The sequence below is a fragment of the Mirounga leonina genome, unplaced genomic scaffold (genome assembly GCF_011800145.1).
Source record: "Mirounga leonina isolate KUSES-001 unplaced genomic scaffold, KU_Mleo_1.0 Mir_114, whole genome shotgun sequence".
Lineage (NCBI taxonomy): Eukaryota > Metazoa > Chordata > Mammalia > Carnivora > Phocidae > Mirounga > Mirounga leonina.
In genome coordinates this window covers 20240330-20246937 of record NW_023270265.1, presented here as the reverse complement: position 1 = coordinate 20246937, position 6608 = coordinate 20240330, and positions in this window count along the sequence as shown.

Below are 6608 nucleotides of genomic sequence, written 5' to 3'. Positions count from 1 at the left end.
TAACATCCATCTTCTCATATAGATAAAATAAAAAGAAAAGAAAGAAGAAAGGAAAGAAATATTTCTCCTTGTGACGAGAACTCTTAGGATTTACCCTGTTCATGACTTTCCCATATCATGAGCAGTGTTAGCTATGGTCATCACGTTGTACATTGTAGCCCTAGGACTTATTTATCTTATAAGTAGGATGTTGTACCTCTTAACCATCTTCCTTCAACTCCCCACCCTCCAACCCCTACCTCTGGTAGCCACAGTTTGATCTCTTTCACTTAGAGGTGTTTTGTTTTGTTTAGATTCCACATGTAAGTGAGATTATATAGTATTTGTCTTTCCCTGTCTGACTTATTTCTCTTGGCATAATGCTTTCAAGGTCCATTCATGTTATCACGAAACTAGGATTTCCTTATTTTTTGTAGCTGAATAATTTTCCATATATTTATCCATTCATCCATTGATGGACACTTTAGTTGTTTCCATGTCTTGGCTGTCATAAATATGCTGCTATGAACATCGTGAGGGTGCAGATATCCTTTTGAGTTAGGGTTTTTATTATCTTTGGATATGTTCCCAGAAGTGGAATTGCCGGATCATAGAGTAGTTGTATTTTAAATTTTGTGAGGATCCTTCATACTGTTTTCCATAGTGGCCTTACCAGTTTACAATCCTACCAACAATACACAAGCATTCCCTTTTCTCCATATCTACACCAGCATTTATTGTCTCTTCTCTTTTTTATGATTTTCATTCTAACAGGCATGAGGTGATATCTCATGGTGGTTTGAATTTGCATTCCCCTAATGACTAATGATGTTGAGCATCTTTTCATGTTCCTGTTAGCCTTTCATATATCTTTTTTGTAGAAATGTCTGTTCAGATTCTTTGCTCATTTTTATTTTTTTATTTTTATTTTTTTTAAGATTTTATTTATTTGACAGAGAGAGAAAGACAGCCAGAGAGGGAACACAAGCAGGGGGAGTGGGAGAGGGAGAAGCAGGCTTCCCGAGGAGCAGGGAGCCCGATGTGGGACTCGATCCCAGGACCCAGGATCATGACCTGAGCCGAAGGCAGGCGCTTAATGACTGAGCCACCCAGGTGCCCCTTTTTGCTTGTTTTTAAAGTGGATTATTTGGTTTTTGTTATTGAATTGTATGAATTCTTTATATGCTTTGGATATTAACCTTAATCAGATATATGATTTGCAAATATTTTTTCCTATTCTGCGTGTTGTTCTTTCACTTTGTTGATGATTTATTTTGCTGTGCAGAAGTTTTTTGGTTTGATGTCGTCCCACTTGTCTATTTTTTATTTTGTTTCTTTGAGAACATTTTGTTATGTGAAAGAAACCAGACACAAATATCCCTGATGAACACAGATGCAAAAATCCTCAATAAAGGGCACCTCGGTGGCTCAGTTGGTTAAGTGTCTGACTCTTGATTTTGGCTCAGGTCATAATCTCAGGGTTGTGAGATCGAGCCCAGCGTTAGGCTCTGCACTTGGCATGGAGCCCGCTTAAGATTCTCTCCCTCTCCCGGGGCGCCTGGGTGGCTCAGATGGTTAAGCGTCTGCCTTCGGCTCAGGTCATGATCCCAGGGTCCTGGGATCGAGTCCCGCATCGGGCTCCCTGCTAGGCGGGGAGCCTGCTTCTCTCCCTCTGCCTCTGCCTCTCTCTCTCTCTCTGACTTTCATGAATAAAAAAAAAAAAAAAAAAAAGATTCTCTCCCTCTCCCTCTGCCTCTCCTGTACCCCCCCATCTCTTAAAAAAAATCTTCAATGAAATACTAGCAAACAAAATTCAATAATACATTAAAAAAATCATTCACCACAATCAAGTGGGATTTATTCCTGTGTTGCAAGTGTGGTTCCAATATTTGCAAATCAATCAACATGATACATCACATCAATAAGAGAAAGGATAAGAATTATATGATCATTTTAATAGATACAGAAAAAGCATTTGACAGAGTACAATATCCATTCATGATAAAAAAACAAAACCCTCAACAAAGTAGGTTTAGTGGGAACATACCTTAACATAATAAAAGCCATATATGAAAAACCCACAGCTAACATCATCCTCAGTGGGGAAAACTGAAAGTTTTCCCTTAAGATCAGAAACAAGACAAGGATGTCCACTCTCACTACTTTTATTCAACATAGTACTGGAAGTGCTAGCCACAGCAGACAGCAGAAAGAAAGAAAAGGACTCCAAGTCAGTAAGGAAGAAGTAAAACTTTCACTACTTGCAGATGACATACATACTATATATAGAAAACCCAAAAGACTCCACCAAGAAACTGCTAGAATTGATAAACAAATTCAGTGAAATTACTGGATACAAAAATCAATGTACAGAAATCTGTTGCATTTCTATACACCAATAATGAAACAGCAGAAAGAGAAATTAAGAAAACAGTCCGGGGTGCAGGGAGGATGCTTGCTGGTTCAGTTGATGGAGCATGCAACTCTTGATCTCAGGCTTGTGGGTTTGAACCCCATGTTGGGTGTAAAGACTGCTTTAAAATAAATCTTAAGGGGTGCCTGGGTGGCTCAGTTGGTTAAGCGACTGCCTTCGGCTCAGGTCATGATCCTGGAGTCCCAGGATCGAGTCCCGCATCGGGCTCCCTGCTCAGCAGGGAGTCTGCCTCTCCCTCTGACCCTCCTCCCTCTCATGCTCTCTGTCTCTCATTCTCTCTCTCGCAAATAAATAAAATCTTTAAAAAAAAAAAAAAAAGACTTAAATGTGAGACCTGAAACCATAAAAATCCTAGAGGAGAACACAGGCAGTAACCTCTTTGGCATCAGCTGTAGCAACTTTTTTCTAGATATGTCTCCTGAGACAAGGGAAAGAAAAGCAAAAATAGACTAGTGGGACTATAGAGGCGCCTGGGTGGCTCAGTCGTTAAGCATCTGCCTTTGGCTCAGGTCATGATCCCAGGGTCCTGGGATTGAGCCCCACATTGGGCTTCCTGCTCCGCAGGAAGCCTGCTTCTCCCACTCCCCCTGCTCGTGTTCCCTCTCTCACTGTCTCTCTCTCTGTCAAATAAATAAATAAAATCTTTAAAGATAAATAAATAAATAAACTAGTGGGACTACAAAAGCTTCCGCACAGCGAAGGAAACAATCAACAAAACTAAAAGGCAACCCCAGAATGGGAGAATATATTTGCAAATGACATATCCAATAAAAGTTCAGTATCCAAAATATATAAAGAACTTACAAAACCCAACACCCAAAAAACAATCTAATTTAAAAATGGGCAGAAGACCAATAACATAGTTGATTAACATATTTTGTATGTTATACATATTATTTACTGTATTCTTACAATAAAGTAAGCTAGAGGAAAAAAAATAATGATCATTATCTCCTAAGAGATGGTGTAAGAAATAAAAATAGTTTTAAGGGGAAAAAAATGGGCAGAAGACATGAACAGACATTTCTCCAAAGAAGACATACAGATGGCCAACACACACATGAAAAGAAGTTCATCAATCACTTACCATCAGGGAAATGCAAATCAAAACAACAAGCATCACCTTACACCTGTCAGAATGGCTAAAATCAAAAACACAAGAAACAAGAGTTGGCGAGGATGTGGAGAAAAGGGAACCCTTATGGACTGTTGGTGGGAATGCAAACTTGTGCAGCCACTGTGGAAAACAGTATGGGGGTTCCTCAAAAAATTAAAAATAGAGGGACACCTGGGTGGCTCCGTAGGTTAAGTGTCTGCCCTCGGCTCGGGTCATGATCTCAAGGTCCTGGGATTGAGGCCTGCATCAGGCTCCTTGCTCGGCGGAGAGCCTACTTCTCCCTCTGCCTGCCCCTCTCCCTGCTTGTGCTCTCTGTCTCTCTCTCTCTGATAAATAAATAAAATCTTTTTATTTTTAAGATTTTATTTATTTATTTGACAGAGAGACACAGCAAGAGAGGGAACACAAGCAGGGGGAGTGGGAGAGGGAGAAGCAGGCCTCCTGAGGAGCAGGGAGCCCGATGCGGAGCTCAATCCCAGGACCTGGGATCATGACCTGAGCCAAAGGCAGACGCTTAACGACTGAGCCACCCAGGCGCCCCTGATAAATAAATAAAATCTTTTAAAAAATTAAAAATAGGGCGCCTGGGTGGTTCAGTTGGTTAAGCGACTGCCTTCGGCTCAGGTCATGGTCCTGGAGTCCCTGGATCGAGTCCCGCATCAGGCTCCCTGCTTGGCAGGGAGTCTGCTTCTCCCTCTGACCCTCCCCCCTCTCATGTGCTCTCTCTCATTCTGTCTCTCTCAAATAAATAAATAAAATCTTTAAAAAAAAATTAAAAATAAAACTACCTATGATCCAGTAATCACACTGCTGGTTATTTACCCAAAGAATACAAAAACACTAATTGGAAAGGATATATGCAACCCTATGTTTATAGTGCGATTTTTTACAATAGCCAAATTATGGGAGCAACACAAGTGTCCATCAACAGGTGAATGGATAAAGAAGATGTGGTATATGTATACAATGGAATATTATTCAGCCATAAAAAAGAATGAACTCTTGCCATTTGCAACAACATGGTTAGAACCAGAGAAGTAAGTGAATAAGTGAAATAATCAGAGAGAGACAAATACCACATGGATTTCACTCATTTGTGGAATTTAAGAAATAAAACAAATGAATGAAGGGGTAAAAAAGGGAGAGAAACCAAGAAACAGACTCTTAAGTATAGAGAACAAACTGATGGGTGCCAGGCGGGGGGGATGGGTGAAATAGGTGAAGGGTATTAAAGAGGACACTTATCACGATGAACACTGAATAATGTATAGAATTGTTGAATCATGGGCGCCTGGGTGGCTCAGTCAGTTAAATGTCTGCCTTGGCTCAGGACCTGATCTCCAGGTCCTGGGATCGAGCCCCACTTGGGGCTCCCTGCTCAGCAGGGAGTCTGCTTCTCTTTCTCTCTCTCTCCCTCTGCCCCTCCCCATTGCTCGTCCTTTCTCTCTCTCTCAAATAAATTAATAAAATATTTTTAATTGTTGAATCACTATATTATACACCTGAAACTAATATAACACTGTGTGTTAACTATAGTGGAATTAAAATTAAAAAGTTAGTAAAATTTTAAAAAAAGGAAATAGAAAGCAAGGGAAGAAAAAGAATTTTCAGAAGGAATGAGGACAAGAGGGGTGCCTGGGTGGCTCAGTTGGTTAAGCGACTGCCTTCGGCTCAGGTCATGATCCTGGAGTCCCTGGATCGAGTCCCGCATCGGGCTCCCTGCTCAGCGGGGAGTCTGCTTCTCCCTCTGACCCTCCCCCCCTCTCATGTGCTCTCTCTCATTCTCTCTCTCTCAAATAAATAAAATCTTTAAAAAAAAAAAAAGAAATGTTAAAGGAATTTCTTTAAGCAAGAGGAATATATCAGAGAATCTGGCATTGTACGCAAAGAAATGGATTTACAAAAACAACGATCTCTGGAAATGGTTAAAATGAAAATAAATAGGAAGACACTCTTTCTCTTATTTAGATGCCTCTAAAAGATAATTGACTTTCATAAAAAATATGGTAGCAATGTATTGTGGTTTTATTGCAAATATAAAAATAAAATGAAAACAACACATAAAAGATGAGAAATAATTAAAAGTGTGCTATTGTTCGGTTCTTAAACTACACATGCAATAGTATAATTTTTTTGAAGGTAAACTGTGATTAATTCACGATGTATATTTACTGCAAGCCTTTGGGCGATGACTAAACAAAAATTTTAATGGCAATAAAATGGATTCATAACAATATTCAATTAATTGTAAAGGAGGAAGAAAAAGAGGGAAAAGGAACAAAGAACGGAGGAAACAGAAAACAAGTAGCAAGATCATATATTTAAGACCAATAATATTAAATGTAGGCAGTCTAAATAAGCTAATTAAAAGATTGTCAGATTGGATAAAAAACAATTATAATCTATTTACAAGAAAGCCATTTCAAATAGAAAAGACATAGATAATTAAAAGGAAAAAGATCTCGGGCCCCCGGGTGGCTCAGTCATTAAGCGTCTGCCTTCCGCTCAGGTCATGATCCCAGGGTCCTGGGATCGAGCCCCGCATCAGGCTCTCTGTCAAACAAATAAAATCTTTTTTTTTTTCTTAAAGATTTTATTTATTTATTTGAGAGAGAGAATAAGAGACAGAGAGCACGAGAGGGAAGAAGGCAGAGGGAGAAGCAGACCCCCTGCTGAGCAGGGAGCCCGATGCGGGACTCGATCCAGGGACTCCAGGATCATGACCTGAGCCGAAGGCAGTCGCTTAACCAACTGAGCCACCCAGGCGCCCAAACAAATAAAATCTTAAAAAAAATAAAAATAAAAAAATAGAAGGAAAAAGATCTACCATGCAAACACTGATCAAAAGATGGCTGGATGGGTTGCTCAGTCAGTTGAGCGTCAGACTCCTGATTTCAGCTCAGGTCGTGATCTCAAGGTCGTGAAATCGAGCCTTGCATTGGGCTCCACACTGGGCATGGAGCCTGCTTAACATTCTCTCCCTCTCCCTCTGCCCCTTCCCTCCCATGTGCAGTCTCTCTAAAAAATAAATAAATAAATAAATAAATAAATAAATAAATAAATAAATAAATAAATAAA